This window comes from Bubalus bubalis, chromosome 3, assembly GCF_019923935.1.
Source record: "Bubalus bubalis isolate 160015118507 breed Murrah chromosome 3, NDDB_SH_1, whole genome shotgun sequence".
NCBI lineage: Eukaryota > Metazoa > Chordata > Mammalia > Artiodactyla > Bovidae > Bubalus > Bubalus bubalis.
Genome location: NC_059159.1, coordinates 116,526,899 through 116,546,559, shown reverse-complemented (window position 1 = coordinate 116,546,559; position 19,661 = coordinate 116,526,899). Strand labels below are relative to the sequence as shown.

Genomic DNA, 19,661 nt, shown 5'->3' with positions numbered 1-19,661 from the left:
TCCATGGGATTTTTCAGGCAAGAATACTGGAGTGGGTTGTCATGCCCTCCTCCAGGAAATCCTTCTGACTCAGGGATAGAACCTGCATCTCTTACATCTCCAGCATTGGCAGGCAGGTTCTTTACCACTAGGGCCACTTGGGAAGTCCAATAAAGGGCATACATAGGACAAACCCATAGCTCACATTATACTCAATGGTAAAACGTTGACAAGGAATTAAGACAAGGGTGCCCATTCTCACCACTCCTATTCAGCCTAGTCCTCTAAGTTCTCAAAGAGCAAACCGTCAAGAAAAAGAAAGAAAAGATATCCAGATCAGAAAAGCGGAAGGAAAACTGGGTTCAAAGATGACATATCTTATACATAGAAAACCCTAAAGACTCCACTAAAAACTTGCTGTTATTAATAAGGTAACTTCCAAAGTTAAAGGATACAAAATCAATATACGAAGATCAATACCTTATTATATACTTGGAAGTTTCTAAGAGAGTAGATCACAAAGTTTTCACCACACAAACAAAATATTCATAACTGATGGATAATTTAAAGAACATTGCATTAATCATTTCATAATCTGCACATATATCAAATCATTACACTGTATACCTAAGAAAGTTATATACCTCAATGAAACTGGAAAAAGTTAAATCAAATTTATATAATAAGAAAATAAAAATAAATTCATGAACATATAATGATCAATTCATCTAATATGAGCTGGCTCCCGCACACCATTCTTTGGACCAGAAAGCATTTTTTTAATCTCTCTGAACATCATTTGGGCTCAGTATCCTCTGAAACTCACCTTAAGAAATACTGCTTAAAGGAGATATCACAAGATATGTGGACCATGATCTCCAAATGTCTATACTTTACCCAATAAATATTAAAATAAAAAATTCTTACATGTGTACCTCCAATTTATATTATATGATCTTTAAGAATAATTTCCTTTCACATTTATATTAGAACTTGTTAAATATAGCTCTTGACATACAAAAGTAGCCATTAGAGTTTAAAATATCTGTTGAATTCTGTATGTTTTGCTCATTTAATATTTAAAGTATAATTAACTGGTTAAATTAAAATCAAATGTTTTCACAATATAAAATACATAGAAATTTACTCATCAGATTCATTTATAAAGCATATTTACAAGCATATCTATCCTGAAAACCATAACTCTTTCTCAAGGTAGTATGTTTCATGTAACTGTCAGGGTCTTAGTTTAGAAAAAGGTAAAAATCACTTAAATAGCAGCAGTTGCATAAGCTGATAATGAAAGGAAGCCATTTAAAATTCCTTTTGAAACAAGGTAGGGGAAAGAAAGTCTTTAAGCCTCTTGATGGGGCTCTGATGTTCTGTAATTGGTTTGTTTGAAGGTTAGGTCAACCCTGCTGATAATTCACTTCTAAATTTAAATTACAGCAGTAGAGCAAGATCCAGCCAATGGGGAAAATGATGAGAAAAACTTCTTGCTGGATAGTCATCTCTCACTGCTAAGACTGGATAAGATGCCCCAGGAAATCTTTTAGTGGAAAGTAACCTTGAATGGTGGCAAATTCAGGACTTGAATATACTCCTGGAGGAGAAAAGTCAAAAGTAAGTCTCCTTCCCATGAATGTTTCTTTGGATGGAATGGCATCACTGGACCTCATATTAAAGTGGGAGGCAAGTGAACATACCCTGAATGCAACAGTGAGAGCCCAGGAGAAGTCTGCTTCAGAAGATCAACTCATTCACTGGGGACAGACCATAGGCAAAACGCTTGCTGCAAATGTTCTATTTGGAAAGCCACTCATTGAATGATGGGTTTTATGTCCTCTTCATGTTTATAATGGCTTCCATCAACTCACCTTTTTTCTGAAAATTTGCATTTCTCTTCTTTCGACTTTTTTCAAGGAAGTATGTTTCATGCTTAAGTACAAAATTTATCATTCCGTATTTTCCTAAGCTTCATCCAGACTTGGAATTTTGATGATACTCTCTCAAGGCTGAGACCATTTAAAGATAATTCTTGTACTTCATACTCTCATTTTTTTTAAAGGCTAAGCTTATCAATAATTTTACATTTTCTTCAATTTTTCAGCAATTTTTATAGCAAGCTGTTTTCTCCTTCTTATATAACACCCTATATTTAACTCATCAAAAACTTCTGAACAAGAACAAGAGAACTATAGAAAATGCAGTGATTGCTATACCTATCACTACTTCCCAGAACTCAATTTCAAGGCAATGGGACACCACTCCAGTATTCTTGCCTGGAAAATCCCATGGACGGAGGAGCCTGGTAGGCTGCAGTCCATGGGGTCGCTAAGAGTCGGACACGACTGAGTGACTTCACTTTCACTTTTTCACTTTCATGCATTGGAGAAGGAAATGGCAGCCCACTCCAGTGTTCTTGCCTGGAGAATCCCAGGGGCAGGAAAGCCTGGTGGGCTGATGTCTATGGGGTCACACAGAGTCGGACACGACTGAAGTGACTTAGCAGCAGCAGCAGACGACTTTACCAAAACCACCTGGTCTCAAAGACCAGCCCCAAGTTAAGTTTTACTTCCTTCGGCACCGAGTTCTAATGTCTCCCAGCGGACCTCCCAGCAGAATTCTCTGTTTTGGTTGTGCCACATGGCACGTGGGATCTTCGTTCTCGGACCAGAGATGGAACCCTCACCCCTTACAGTGGGAGCATGGAGTCTTCACCACTGGACCACCAGGGAATTTCCCAAGCAGAATTCTTAACAGATCTCCTGACAGGAGTCATGGCTTCATCAGGCCACAGAGGACACCCAACCACCACTACACAGCATTTTTCCAAGAACCCAAATCCACATTGAACAACTAGAACAAATTGAAGGAGGATTGTTTAAAGAGAAGTACAAGGATGTGAAAGAATTCATATGCACACTCTAATGCCTAATGCTCCACCATTTCTCTACTTTTGAAATAAATATTTTAAAGAATATAGATGATAATATCAAGTCCATCATTTGATTAATTATCAGAAATTGGACACATCCATATAGCTACTGCCCTAACCAAGAAAGATAATAGTATCTGCCCCGCCCCCCCACAAAAGCCTTGCTTGTGTCCCTTTGAAACCTCTGTATCTTTACCAAAGTAATAAATATTCTGACATTTGATGCCATAGATTAATTTTAACTTGCTTTCGAACATATAATACATATTCTGATTTTAATTCCTTTTGCCAAACCTTACATTTGTTTGATTAATCCATAACACTTGTAGCAGTACTTTGTCCATTTACATCACCGTGTAGAATTCCACTAAGTAACTATATCACAATGTATTTATTTATTCTTCCACTGATGAATATGAGTCCTTCTCAGTTTCTATTATCAAAAACTATTGCTATGAATACCTTATATATCCCGTCACTAACATAAGCATCCTTTTTTGTTGCATTTATTCCTAAGAGTGAAATTACTCAGTCAGCAATTATGTACATATAGGTAGATACTGCCAAATAATTTTCAGAGTGGTTGACTAACTTCTACTCCTACCAGCATTTATAGGAACTCTGGCTGCCCTACATCCTCTCCAACTCTTATTAGTGTTAGTTTCTAAATTTGGCCTTTCTCGTGAACTGAGATTTTCAACATTCACAGTATTTTAATACTGTGATTTTAAATTGCATTTTCCCAATTACTAATGAAATTCAGAACCTTTCTGTATCTTTACTTTCTGTCTGAAGATCATCTTTTGTGAAGGGCTGCTATGGGTCTCTGACCCATTTTTCCACTAGATTGTCTTTTTCTTATTGATTTATAGGAACTGATCATACAAATCCTTGTTTGGTTACCTGCATTTCAAGTACCTCCTTCCAAATGTGGCTGGTGTTTTTCAATCTCTAAATTGGAACATTTTATACATAGAAATTCTTAAAATTGATGTGCTATGACCAAATTTGGAAATATCTTCATTTAGAGTCAGTGCTTTTGTATCATGTTTAAAAATCTTTGCCTACTCTCAGGTCATGAAGCTATTCTTTTAAGCTACTGACTATCGCTTTACTGTTTATGTCTATTATCTGCCTGGATAGATCTTTGCGTTGCTATGAGGTAGAAGTTAGGTTTCATATGGATATATAATTGGCACATCATTTATTGAAAACAAAACTCTCCTTTCCCCACAGATCTTAACTGCAAACTTTGTAATAAATTAGTTTACATTTATTTATGGATCTGATTCTGGACTGTATTCTAATCCATTAACATATTTATATAGCAGTATATTCTGAAAGAGATGGGAATACCAGACCACCTGATCTGCCTCTTGAGAAACTGGTACGCAGGTCAGGAAGCAACAGTTAGAACTGGACATGGGACAACAGACTGGTTCCAAATAGGAAAAGGAGTACATCAAGGCTGTATATTGTCACCCTGTTTATTTAACTTATATGCAGAGTACATCATGAGAAACACTGGACTGGAAGAAACACAAGCTGGAATCAAGATTGCCGGGAGAAATATCAATAACCTCAGATATGCAGATGACACCACCCTTATGGCAGAAAATGAAGAGGAACTAAAAAGCCTCTTGATGAAGGTGAAAGTGGAGAGTGAAAAAGTTGGCTTAAAGCTCAACATTCAGAAAATGAAGATCATGGCATCTGGTCCCATCACTTCATGGGAAATAGATGGGGAAACAGTGGAAACAGTGTCAGACTTTATTTTTCTGGGCTCCAAAATCACTGCAGATGGTGACTGCAGCCATGAAATTAAAAGGCGCTTGCTCCTTGGAAGGAAAGTTATGACCAACCTAGATAGCATATTCAAAAGCAGAAACATTACTTTGCCAACAAAGGTCCGGCTAGTCAAGGCTATGGTTTTTCCTGTGGTCATGTATGGATGTGAGAGTTGGACTGTGAAGAAGGCTGAGCGCCGAAGACTTGATGCTTTTGAACTGTGGTGTTGGAGAAGACTCTTGAGAGTCCCTTGGACTGCAAGGAGATCCAACCAGTCCATTCTTTGTGTGTGTGTGTGTGTGTGTTTTAAAAGGGTTTATTATGTAGAGTTTTCTAATATTCTCTTACCAATTAACTATTTTTTTAATTTTATTTTATTTTTAAACTTTACATAACTGTATTAGTTTTGCCAAATATCAAAATGAATCCACCACAGGTATACATGTGTTCCCCATCCTGAACCCTCCTCCCTCCTCCCTCCCCATTCCATCCCTCTGGGTCGTCCCAGTGCACCAGCCCCAAGCATCCAGTATCGTGCATCGAACCTGGACTGGCAACTCGTTTCATACATGATATTTTACATGTTTCAATGCCATTCTCCCAGTCCATTCTGAAGGAGATCAGCCCTGGGATTTCTTTGGAGGGAATGATGCTAAAGCTGAAACTCCAGTACTTTGGCCACCTCATGCGAAGAGTTGACTCATTGGAAAAAACTCTGATGCTGGGAGGGATTGGGCGCAAGAGGAGAAGGGGAAGACAGAGGATGAGATGGCTGGATGGCATCATTGACTGGATGGACGTGAGTCTGAGTGAACTCTGGGAGTTGGTGATGGACAGGGAGGCCTGGTGTGCTGCGATTCATAGGGTCGCAAAGAGTCGGACACAACTGAGCGACTGATCTGATCTGATCTGATATCAATACCACACTATCTTGATTACTAGACTTCTTCATATGAATAAAATCATCTCAAACTACTCAAGACAGTCCCTGTTTTCAGTCCTTTGCATTTCCATAAAGATTTAGGTTAGGTTCTTAATTTCCACACAAGCACACATTAAAAAGAAAAACATTCTGGGTTTTGACAAATATAGACTTGAATCTATAGATCAACTTAGAGAGACTGACATCTCATGAGTCTTCCAATTCATGAGAACAATTCCTTCATTTATTGAGGTCTTCCATATATTTTCAATGTTTTATTAAAAAATGGACTGTGTGAAGCTTTCTATTTCCTCTAGTGTCAGTTTTATAGGTTGAATTTTTCAACAAATTTTTCTATCATATTACTATCTTCAAATTACTGCATTAAACTGTATACTGATGAACCATTTTCATTCCTCAATTGTTGTTCTGTCTTTTAACAGCTGAAAAGTCTGGTGGGGACTTACAAATATTATTAGTCTTCTCGATAGTTGTTTGGCTTTGTGATTCTTCTCTGTTGTATATTACTTTAATTTTTATTATTTTTCTAAGTTTAACTTTATTATTCTCTCTACTCAGTAACTTTTACTTTGCTACTCTCTTGCTGACTTCTTAAAAGAACACTCTTAGATAATTTATCATTAGCCATTCTTCTTTTCTAATACATGCATTTAAGACTATACATTTTCCATATATGGCCATAGCTACATTCCACAAGTTCTGATATGTCATTTTTATTATCATTCAGTTTAAAATATGTTTCTAGTTCATGTTGTGACTTACTTTTGAGCCACAGATAATTAAAAGTGCTTAACATACAAGTATTTCTCTAGTTATCTTTTCATGATTTCTAATTTTGCTGTGGAATTTAAATGTTTTAAATACCTTGAAATCTGTTAAGACTTGATCTATAATTGTGTCAATGATCCATGTACACTTGAATTTACCTTATATCCTGTCATTTGTAGGTATAAGATTCTATATACATGTATCAGGCATATTACACATGCTGTTCAAATCTTATAACTTTATTGAGTTTTGGAATTTTGCTCTTTCAGTTACTGAGATAGGTACACTAAAATTTCCTAGGTTGGATTTGTCTTTGCTAGGCAAGTAAGTAGGTAGGTAGGTAGGTAGATAGACATTTATAGAGAGAGGTATACTAACAGAGAGAGAAACCAAAGACAGAGATGATACACTGCATACAAAATTAGATTTGTTCTGTTTTGTGACATTCTTCTTGCATCCTTGTATTTTAAGTCTATTTTTTATAAAGTAGAATTTTTCTATTTTGCTTTTTATGCATCTAGTCAACAGAAGAGTATTTCACCTATTTACATTTAATAAAAGCACTGATATATTTGGGTTCACATCTACCATCTTACTATTTGCTTTCTATTTATTTCTCTATATTTATGATCTTCTTTCTCTCCTTATTTCAAGTTGATCATATATTTCGTATTATTCTATATTTTCCATTCAATTAGCTTGTTCTGTATATATACTTATTCTAATAGATGAGGGTCCTCCCAGAAGTTACAACATATATTTTCAATTATTGATGTATAATATACACTAATCCTTTGATTTTTAAAATTTTTAATATAAAGGTATATTTACTCTCACTAAAACATAACAGAGATAATTTTAGTAAGAGTGACGTGATTAAAATATTTCATTATCTATGAAAACCCAAGTTTAACACTTTGAAATACAATATTTAAAATACCGTTTTTTAACAAGTTTACTTCAATATTTGGCTGTCTTTCTTAAAAATCATACTTCAGGATGGTATGTAGATCCAAATGGAAAAGCTCCTCACACTTACTAAGATCTGACATGGTTTTCAATCTCATCCTTCAATTAGGCAAAGATTTGTGTGAACATTTAGCAAGTACATTTTTTATCCTCCCTGAATTCAATCATTAGTTTTTACAAACTAACTGCAAAGTGTTGCATTCTTGTTTTTAAAAAATTGTTTTGAACACATGTGATATTGTTCAACAAGTCAGAAAATATTATTTCCAATTTTAAGTATACTGACTATTTTGACCATTTCAGTAACAAAATCACATAAGAATTATAACTTACCCAAATGCCATTTTCAAAAGTGTTCTTTCCATAACATGAGTTTGTTTTGAAAAGAATTTAACTCCTCATTCGCTATTAAATCAGCAGCTTTCCATTGAAGGGACCAATTAAGAGTGCATATTTTTTAAATATCTTTTAAGTAACACACTGAGGAGAGCTACTTGCTATCATATTAAAAGTCAGCAAATCTGGAGCATTTGTGTTTGTGAAAGAATAAAGCATAGCTCATCTTATAGTTTTACATTTCTTTTAGGCAATTTGCACAGAATCAAGAATAAACTTCCAAATGGTTAAATTATTTTCACAGTCACTCTCCATTTCATTAGAATTACACTGATAGGTGCACTATTTAAAAGTCTTACTTAAAAGAAAAAAGTAGCCACATCAATGTCATAATGTAGTATTTTGGTCATATCTAGTTTCAACGTCTTTGCTGCAATGTTTCTGTTTATGAATGGTGCAGAGAATGAGTTTCAGCTGTGGTTCTTTCTCTGGATTTTACCTTCAGAATCCTTTATTTTTCTAAAATTCTAGTCAAAGCAGCAACAGCTTTTCCAGAAAATAATTGTTTTAAAGAAATCAGTTAATCTATACAAAATATCTTACTGAATATATTCTTTTCTGTGGATCACAAAGTCATTTTTTTTTAACTGAAAGAGAATCTAATACGTACCATAAACTGAGACAGGATAAAGCCAATTGCACTATGAAACAGCTACATATAACAAACATCCCACATTTGGTCTAATACTTGTTTCTTCAAATAAGTATCATTTGATCAGCAATGTTTTCTCTGGGTTTTCAAAGGCAAAGGAATGCATATTAGTTTACTGCCATATTATTTGCCATACATAACAGTAATCATTTTTACCACAACTACAAGAATAGAGAAGTTCCCAATGTGAAATTTTCATTTTTTACTATTAATTTAACAAATCTATTAACTGCTACATGCCATATACTGCTCTAAGATCTGAGGGTATAGCAGTGAACCAAGTAGAATAATAAATAATGCCTGCATGCAGAAAACTATTCTTCAAACATCAAAAGATGTTTCTAAACATCTAACATGAAGTAAATTTTAGTAAAAGATCAAGTATCTCTTGATTTGAAATATCACTAAAAATTCTACAGGTTTTTCTTCATGTTTTTGTTGTTTTAATCATCTTGTTAAGTGCTTTGAATTATTACTATTAATTCATATCTTAGGGAACAATACAACCTTGGGGTGAGATTCATCATTAACAGTAGTGGATGACTATCCATTTTCAATCGTCCTTTTTTCAATGTATTACTCATCTGATTAGATGGTCATGGTTTTGTCAACACTACTATTTTCTTTACTAATATGTTTGCATTATTAAGATGAAGTTAACTCCTGGTGTCTCTATAAATTAGGGTCAAAGCAATAAATAAACAAACCATTCTAGTTATTTTAGCAGATAATTTAATAGAAGAAATTGGTTCAAGGGGTATTGGAAGACTGAAAAGGAAAAACAAGACTCTACTCACAGAGATAGTAACTTCAGGAAGCAGCTTGCATCCACTCCTGGAGCCAGGGATCAAAGGGAAGAAAATTAGCTTAACAGACCCAGAAGTCTGGGGACCTGGACTTCCGAAACAGCTCGCTGGTTCCTCGGGTGCCTGGAGGAAGGATCCACAGGTCAGGACTCACACCCCTGAGGAAGGGGCGCTGCCTGGCTAATGTTGCCACCAGCATGATAATGAGGGGCATGAAGCTTCTGGTTTGGGAGCGTGGAAAGAATCTGGGAACCGTAACCAGTTGCCACTGGAACCAGCTGGGGTGGCAATGGCAAAATCAGCAGACAAACCAGAAGGAGCAAGTTCTTGCTCCTTCTTCCTGCCTTTCTAGTTGGCAGAAAACCTGAAGCAGCACACTAACAAAGCAGAAATGTGATTTGCAGCCTCCCAACTCCCATGGTCCAAAGCAGGGTGTGGTGTGAGGCAGGAAACAATAGCATAATACCCAGTGGTGTCTCTACAGAAGTATTTTTAAAACATTAGTTCATTTTGTGAGGGTTATCTTACTTAAAATGAAGCAATATAATTCACAGCATCACATAACTAGACTACAAAGTCTGCATTACATCACAATGTATTAGAAGAAGAATAAAAATGCCTGTGAGCAGTACAGTATACACCCCTGGGTAGGAAACTCCTACCTGACATACATGACATGTGACCACTCAACAAACGGGCCAAGAAAGAAGGAGGGAGCCAATGACAATCTGGATAATGATATAAGTAGAGATGAATAAATTTTATTTTAAATATAGATATTAGCTGAAGTTCTCATTTTTTGTTTTTGTTTTTACCATATTTACTGGTATTCTTCCCACTGAAGACAACTGGTCTAGGCCAGGGTTGGAAAATAAACAGAACATGAACCAAATCATGCTGGTTGCCTGTTTTTTAAATAAAGTTTTATCAGAACTCTGCCTATTCATTCACATATTGCCCATGGCTGCTTTCATACTACAACAGCAAATTTGAGTAGTTGCTGCAGAAACCATATGTCCTTCAAAGCCCAAAATATTTGCTATTTGGCCCTTTTCAGAGTAAGCCTGTGGATCCTTGGTCAAGACAGCAATGTTCAGTAGAGTTTTCTGAAATGATGCAAATGTTCAGTATCTGCATTTTCTATCACAGGAGCTATTGGCCACATGTGGCTACTGAGAACTTGAAACATACCTAGTACAACTAAGTAAGTAAATATTCGATTTAATTTTCATTTTAACAGCCGCATATAGCTAGTGACTTCGGCAGTAGAGAACACAAGAACAATAAGTAGAAATAAGAAAAGTGCCTGCTTTTGAGCCATCTAGTATGAATTTTTCATTATACCTCAGTCTTAGAGGAGGTATACTGGAGTGTGCTGTCACTTCTGTACCCCTGTGGTAGGCATGACTCATACACTCCAACATCTAGTTCTTGTCTCTTTCCCAGCACAGGGAGGATTATGATCCCTCAGCCCTTAGAAGTTAAGTGTAGCCACCTGATTGGCCTCGGAAAATACTATGTGAGCAGAAATCATGTGTTTTACTTAGAAGCTGAAGCTCATTCATGCCAGTGCTCAACCCTCCAGCACACTCTTGTCCAGCACAGGCTAATCCCAACACCCTATATGTTGAGGAGTCAGCGTTAGAAGATCTCCATCTGAGCCCCTGACTGACAACTTTACAGAGGAAGGCACTCCTCCAATCCCAAATGGACCTGTGGTATGAGAGATTTGTGAATTTTTTTGTCTTAAAGAGCTGGTGTTTGATAGTTATCTTAGCCCTGGCACAATTCCCTAAAAGAGCATTTTTAATAGCCTCAGAAACCCGTCCCTGGCCTCCTTGCCTACAGTCTGCCAAATAAAGCTAGAAGTGCACTACACAAGCCAGGAAGACAATGCTGCAGAGGGGCTGTTCCATTAGCTTTGAGTTTCTGTAGAAACAGTAAGTTCTTGCAGCTTGGGGCCACTGTGATTTAGAGTTGGCCTGTCCCCTGATGCAATAAGTGACTTTTAACGGTCTCTTCTGCCTTTTCCAGGTCCCTGCTGTTGTTGTACTGGCGCATGAAGAGAGGGTTAGCTTTGGAGTCAGATCTAGATGTGAGTCCTGACTCTGCCATTTAGCAGCTCTTTCACTCCGGCTGAATCACTTGGCTTCCTTAAGCCTCCATTTTCTCTTGTTTGAAATGTGCCTATTTAGAGCATCTTTTCCTGACTGTCACAAGCATTAGCAATAATTTCTAATGTCTGCTAGCATTCCTGTCACCCCTAAAAACATTCCACATGCTCTCCAGGCACTGCACCTTAGCCCCTGTTTCTCCTTTCAGCCAGGATTCCCTCTGCATACCACAGTGCCTTTCTTAAATGGAAGTCCTTCTTACTCAGCAATACCATGTCTTGCTGTATTAGTTGACCATGAGGTCTCCATCCTCTAAACTATGTCTCTCAATCCTTAGGTAGTTCCTACTCATTAATCGAAATCCAACTCAAACGTCACCTTCTCAATGAAAACTGCCCCCATCTAAGGCAAAGTTCACCCTCCTCCTCCCACCCTATGCTTCAATGTTCACATCTGCCACAACTACAGTGTGTTTTCCACTCATTCTCCTGACAACTCACTTAATGGAAGGACTGTGTTTTTCTCATCCTCATCTCTACACCCCTGATCCTAGGCTGCTCTATAACTTGGAGAATTCCTTGCATTCAGAAGTCCATCAATAATCATAAGAAGCAAGGAGGGAGGGACTTCCCTGGTGGTCCAATGGCTAAGGTTCCACGATTCCAAGGCAGGGAGCCCAGGTTTGATACCTGGTCAGGAAACTAGATCCCACGTGCTGCAACTAAGATTTCTCATGCCACAATGAAGATCAAAGATCCTGCATCCTGTAACTAAGACTCAGCACAGCCAAATAAATAAATGATTTTTTAAAAAAAGCAAAAAGGGAAAGGAGGAGGAGGAAGAAAACTTAGGAAAGCAGTGGGGAAAGGATCAAGAAAACAGAAAAATTAGACAGCTCTGACTTCTATCAAAGAGAAAATAACTTGGAACTGTGGTTTCCCCTTCCAAGAAAAGCACAGCTTCCTTTTAAAGCATTAATTCAATCATCTTTCTCACTGAGTCATGCAGAAATTTTTAAATAATTTTTTGAGCTGACAGGTAATCTATAAAAGGAAAGAGTTCATTGCAGGTTGATGAAAAGGAGGCAGCATCTTTTCTTCCTTTTAGCTCTTTTGCCCACATTTTCATAATTATTTCTATTTCATCAATCAGTTAACTATAAAAGGAAATTCAAGAGGTGAAAAAGAACATATTTGGTTACCCACATTACTAATGCCACCAAAGAATGAACTGGCAGAGATTTAATAGCTAAGGCCCAACCCTAGTAGAGAAGAGCATCCATAAAAACCATGTCAGACCTTCTTTATTACAAACGCACTTTCTTGTTGGGGAAGAATGGCTCCAGCAGCATACTATAATAAAACATTAAAATTTCTTTAAGTAAAAAAAAAAAATCAAACCCTTTGACATGTAACTTTAAAATCGGAGAAAGAAGCCTATGAACATTTTGGGGAGCACAAAAGGTTGTAGCCAAAAATCATCAATTTCTCCTTACTGCTGCCCCAGATATGCCACCCACCCAACTCTATGGTGTGTACAAGCAGAAAGTTATTCCTCCCAGTAAAGGACATGGGAGTAAGGCCCATAAAGAGAAAAACTAATATTGGTTATGAAACTCAAGGAAAATCAGTGCTGAATTATTTAAGTCCAAGTTTAAATGTTCCCTTGCTGTTTTCAGCTGTCAGGAAGTCTAAAAAGAAAGTCATAAAATTTCCTCCCTCCAGCCAAGATGGAAGCTTCTCTGAAAAAGTGGCCCTTGGAGATGAAGCCCTAGAAGTCTCCAAAGTGTGGCACAGAGCTCAGGGTTAGTTGGGGTGGAAGTCTAGATGAGAAGTATTTCCAGGTGGGCAGAAAAGTCAGCACTATCAAATCGCTCTGGAACAAGAGTAGCCAACAGAGAATTGTCAGTCATCCTCGGCAGTCCTCCCCAATTTTAACAAGGCCAGGTGTCTCTCAGTTCATAAAATGGTCAGCAATTGTGTGCAGTCACCCACACTCTCTCCATTCAAAATAATGAAAGAGACCGAAGTTCAAGAGAGAGAGAGGTCAAACCAAGCCATTCAGCATCTCAGGAAGATTTCTACTTCTTTATTAAGCGGATGGCACAGACAGGGTCTCAGCCTAATCCAGTGACATTCTCCTGAATAGTCAAAGATCATCGTGTGCTGATGGTGGGGATTCAGCATTTATAGGGAGGTGAGACAGAAGCCAAACTCTTGTGACCAAATTGCATTGCTCTCAGGGGCCCGAGAGAGAGCTGATGACCCCATTCATCAGTGAACCAACTGGATGGATGATCAAACAGAGTAGAGCACTATAGGTTTTCACCTTCACAGAAACCAGCTGCTGTCATTCTTAGGAGACTACAAAAATTATTCTAGAAGTTCTCTGTGTGAGGCCCATGCCTGCTGCAGTGAGACCCTCAGACACCATCAGGCATGCTAGAGAATCATGGGGGAAATTAATATTCCAGTACTCTCTACTGAGAGGACAAATTATCGAAAGAAAGTAAAATCAAGTGTGCAGGCACCAGAAGATTAAGAAATTGGTTTAGAACCAAGGAAAGGTTCTCAGTGGAGAGAAATATACCATTACCTACTTACAATTAAGTGACTAAGCACAGTGAAATATAATAAATCGGCTCTATTATAAATCAACTCATCTCTCCCAAAATACAATAAGATATAAAGTAGAAATCTGATAAACCTTTTCGTTATCTTCCTAAGATTGATATAAATCTAGCCTCTGTGCTTTGGCTATATGAGTCAGATAACCACACTTCCTGATGTACCTGGGACAGTTTTCATTCCTGTCTATTGTCCCAGTATAATTATTAATAGCATCCTCTTTCATTGTCCAAAGTGACCCATTTGGACAATTACATGGACATATTACTTATAAAGGGTTTCTGCTGAATTATAAGTGCTTTGTTACTCCTTATTTGAAAGGCAAAGGGAGTTTCTCTGTAAATAGAAAACGTCTAAATATAAAACCATGTTACATAAAAGAATAAATAGGTTTAGCCTCACAACTGGACAACAGAACAATACATCACATGACACTGAGATTAGGCTGATAAAATTATCCCCAATGCCTTTACCAGGGAAATTTCTCCCTCTAGCTCTCTTGGGTCACGTGGCACTTTTTAATTTGACATAATTGATGTGATCTTGTAATACTAACCTCAGATTTACGGTAAGGAGAGAGCGAGGCGGCCAAGAAAGCTAACATCTGCAGTGTATATGTTAACGGCACGTGTTGTTTTCCCCTCCACTGAAGACTTCCTTTGAACATCTTTCATGTTTCAAGTTATGCCTTCAAAATTGCTCACGACAGCTGGGCCTCTTGCCTGTCTTGTGTTAATTAATTTTTGTATTTAGGCCTCTGCTGTTATTATCACTTGTTCGTTGGTGGCTGTCATTATCATAATATTTTGTTTCTCTCTCTAAATAAGCTAAATACTAAGATCCTGAATTGCATACAGGAAAGTAATATAAAGCTTCCAAAGGAAATGAAAAGAGAATATTGGAAAATCATATAGGACATTATGTTCCTGAAAATGACTTAAAGGAATAGATTCTCATGACACGGTTGAAGAAAAAAGAGGACAAATTCAAGTAATGCTCTTCCCTTGACTGGAAATTGGCAAGTGAGGGTCAGGAAAGCCACTGAACAGGATGCTGAGTGTGTTTCCCTTCCTGTTGAAGGTCTGCAAGGAAACTCTGGCCTTTGGGGATGGCATGAAAATCACCAAGTGGGGAGGCCTTCGCTTTTCTTGCAACAATCCAGTGCTCAGGACCAGTGAGATTCTACAACACCTCCCTTGGGTGACAGGACCATGCCCAACCCCATGGCAGAGCCTTGGCACTAGGAATCTGGAGAAAGATGAATGTCAGTCACTTCTCCAACTCTTTCTTCCCAGTGACTACTTCCAAAGTATCACCAGAGCATCTTGCTCAAACTTGTGCACATGTGGTACTCTCTCAAAGGACTTGTCATCTAAGTTCCTACTATAAATCAGAAGTAATGACAGACCCAATGACCTACTCAATTAAAAAAAAAAATGGAACAGCAGCAGTGGCATATTAGCAGTGAAAAGCTTGTTTATTATGCTTTAAATGCCAAAGAAGTATCATCCTGATTCAAGATCTAGTCTTTTCCTTGGGCAAAATATTCCTTAATATGAGAAAGGAAAAATGAGAGAATCCACTGGCAAGATGTGAGCCAACCAAAACACCAACCCATGAATCAGATAAACACATTAGTATTGTCTCTAAAAAGGAACTGGTTATGAAAACCTCCTCCTCCATGCACTCCTTTACAAACAGAAGGTCATCCTTTTTACATGTGTCTTGCTGGGGGACCAGTTATGATGTGTGGGTGATACGCTAGACCCTACAGAAGTCCTTTTTGGCCAAAATGTTTGAATATTAAATACTAAGTAATTTTTGTATGTTTTTAGTATACTTTCTGAGATTAATTTTTGGAGGGCAGAGATGAGGACTGCATCACTGGCAAATTCTTCATTTTTCTTATTTCTTACTTTTATAGAGACTTGTAAATTTCACCTTTTAAAGAATTTCAGATTTTTATTCTTTTACAGTATGAAAAGCTTTATCCACACATGCCCTTTCTCCCAGAATAATCATTTTTTTCTTCTTTCTAAGCACTTTTGTAAATAGGAACTCAGACTTCACAAAGACCCCATGAGATAGGCACTACTATAACTGGAGAAAACAGAGCCAGAAGGATTAAGTAACTACCTGAGAGCACACTGAGACTGAATTTACTTTTCATTAATTTATTTTTTTATTGAAGGATAATTGCTTTACAGAATTTTGCTGTTTTCTGTCAAACCTCAACATGAATCAACCATAGGTGTACATATATCCCCTCCCTTTTGAAACTCCCTTCCATCTTCCTCCCCATCCCAGCCCTCTATGTTGATACAGAGCCCCTGAGTTTCCTGAGCCATACAGCAAATTCCTGTTGGCTATCTATTTTACATATGGTAGTGTAACTTTCCATGTTATTCTTTCCATACATCTTACCATCTCCTCGCCTCTCCCCAAGCCCATAAGTCTATTCTCTATGTCCGTTTCGCCATTGTTTCCCTGTAAATAAATTCTTCAGTACCATTTTTCTAGATTCCATGTATATGCATTAGAATATGATATTTATCTTTCTCTTTCTGACTTACTTCACTCTGTATAATAGGTTCTAGGTTCATCCACCTCATTAGAACTGACTCAAATGTGTTCCTTTTTATGCCTGAGTAATATTCCATTGTGTATATGTACCACAAATTCTTTATCCATTCATCTATCGATGGACATCTAGGTCGCTTCCATGTTCTAGCTATTGTAAATAGTGCTGCAATGAACAATGGGATACATGTGTCTCTTTCAATTTTGGTTTCCTCAGGGTATATGCCTAGGAGTGGGATTGCTGGGTCATATGGTGCTTTTATTCCTAGTTTTTTAAGGAATCTCCATACTGTCTTCCATAGTGGCTGTATCAATTTACATTCCCACCAACAGTGCAAGGGCATTCTCTTTTCTCCACACCCTCTCCAGCATTTATTGTTGGTGGACTTTCTGATGATGGCCATCCTGACAGGTGTGAGGTGGTATCTCATTGTAGTTTTGCATTTCTCAATAATGAGCAATGTTGAACATCTTTTCATGTGTTAGTCATCTGTATGTCTTCTTTGGAGAAATGTCTGTTTAGGTCTTTTTCCCACTGTTGTGATTGGGTGGTTGTTTTTCTGGCATTGAGTTGTATGAGCTGCTTGTATATTTTGGAAATTAATCCTTTGTCAGTTGTTTCATTTGCTATTATTTTCTCCCATTCTGAGGGTTGTCTTTTCACCTTGATTATAGTTTCCTTTGCTGTGAAAAAGCTTTTACATTTAATCAGGTCCCACTTGTTTACTTTTGTTTTTATTTCCCTTGCTCTAGGAGGTGGATCATAGAGGATCTTGCTTTGATTCATGTCATCAAGTGTTCTGCCTATGTTTTCCTCTAAGAGTTTTATAGTTTCTAGTCTTATATTTAGGTCTTTAATCCATTTTGAGTTTATCTTTGTGTATGGTGTTAGGAAGTGTTCTAATTTCATTCTTTTACATGTAGCTGTCCAGTTTTCCCAGCACCATTTTATTAAGAGGCTGTTTTTGCCCCATTGTATATTCTTGTGTCCTTTGTCAAAAATAAGGTACCCATACATGCATGGGTTTATTTCTTGGCTTTATATCTTGTTGCATTGGTCTATATTTCTGTTTTTGTGCTAGTACCATACTATCTTGATGACTGTAGCTTTGTAGTATAATCTGAAATCAGGAAGGTTGATTCTTCCAGCTCTATTCTTCTTTCTCAGACTGCTTTGGATATTCGGGGTCTTTTGTGTTTCCATATGAATTGTGAATTTTTTTTGTTCTAGTTCTGTGAAAAATGCCATTGGTAATTTGATAGGGATAGTATTGAATCTGTAGATCATGTTTGGTAGTATAGTCATTTTCACAATATTGATTCTTCCTACTCAGGAACATGGAATACCTCTCCATCTGTTTATGTCATCTTTGATTTATTTCATTAGCATCTTATAATTTTCGGTGTACAGATCTTTTGTCTCCTTAGGTAAATTTATTCCTAGATATTTAATTCTTTTCGTTGCAATGGTGAATGGGACTGATTCCTTAATTTCTCTTTCTGATTTTTCATTATTATCATATAGAAATGCAAGTGATTTCTGTGTATTGATTTTGTATCCTGCAACTTTGTTAAATTCACTGATTAGCTCTAGTAATTTTCTGATACTATTTTTAGGGTTTTCTGTACATGATACATGTACAGTATCATGTCATCTGCAGACAGTGAGAGCTTTACTTCTTCTTTTCTGATCTGGATTCCTTTTCTTTCTTTTTCTTCTCTGATTTCTGTAGCTAGGACTTCCAAAACTATGTTGAATAATAGTGGTGAAAGTGGACATGCTTATCTTATTCCTGGTCTTAGGGGTAATTGACATTGAATTTAGAGTCAAATTCTTAAATACTACACCAATTTCAATAGCCAGGTAAAAGCTGTGTCTAATGAAAAGTTTTCATCGTTGTGCAATATCCTAGAGGCAACCAATATACAAGAGCATCTCCAAATAAAATTTGAGTCAACTAAGCAAACACTTATTGAGCACCTACTATATACCAGACATTGTGCTATATGTCAGGACAAGCAAAAGTAATAGACAAGGGGCATTTTATAGGGGCTTCCCAGGTGACACAGTGGTAAAGAATCTTCCTGCCAATGCAGCAGATGCAAGAGACACTGGTTTGATCCCTGGGTCAGAAAGATCCCTTGGAAGAGGAAATGGTAATCCATTCCAGTATTCTTGCCTGGAAAATTCCATGGACAGAGGAGCCTAGTGGGCTACAGTCCATGGAGTCACAAAGAGTCAGACATGACATGACTGAACATATACACATCTTAGTGGGGAGAGACTAACTACATTTGAGAAAGGGAGGAGATGGTGGGATCCAACAAGCCTCCTGGGGATCAGAAAGAAAGACGTGCAAACATCTTATTATTTTGTTAAAACTTATTTTTCCATGATTAATCCCTATGCTTTGGGCTACAATAAACTTAGCAAAAGTTTATCAGCACTGATACATAAGAGAGACACAGCTCAAAATTTCCATCTGACTCACAAACAATTAAATGCTCTGTTAAAAACAAAATGTGCCCCCCAAATAGACACATAAATCAATGGAATAGAATAGAGAGCCCAGAAATAAATCAATACATCTACAGTCAATTTTCACCAAAGGAGGCAAGAACATACAATGAAGAAACATCTTCAGCAAGTGGTGTTGGGAAAGTTGGAGAGCCACATGTAAATTAATGAAGTTAGAACATACCCTCACACCATGCACACAAAAAAAAAAAACTCCAAATGGCTTAAAGACTTAAATATAAGACATGATAGCAAAAAACTCCTAGAAAAGAACATAGGTAAAACATTCTCTGATGTAAATAATACTACTGTTTTCTTTTCTTTCTTTTTTTTTAAATTTTATTTTATTTTTAAACTTCACAATATTGTATTGTTTTGCCAAATATCGAAATGAATCCTCCACAGGTATACATGTGTTCCCCATCCTGAGCCCTCCTCCCTCCTCCCTCCTCATACCATCCCTCTGGGTCGTCCCAGTGCACCAGCCCCAAGCATCCAGTATCGTGCATCGAACCTGACTGGCGACTCGTTTCATACATGATATTTTACATGTTTCAATGCCATTCTCCCAAATCTTCCCACC

The 19,661-nt window shown here is 37.3% G+C and overlaps 1 long non-coding RNA gene across 1 annotated transcript in view; it reads right to left on the bottom strand.

Annotated features, from left to right (window-relative positions):
* Positions 1-19,661, bottom strand: part of LOC112583906 — a 264,902-nt gene that overhangs the window by 228,648 nt on the left and 16,593 nt on the right. The window contains exon 2 of the long non-coding RNA XR_006549966.1: positions 9,231-9,362. This is a non-coding gene — a long non-coding RNA (uncharacterized LOC112583906). The remainder of the gene's footprint in view (positions 1-9,230; positions 9,363-19,661) is intronic.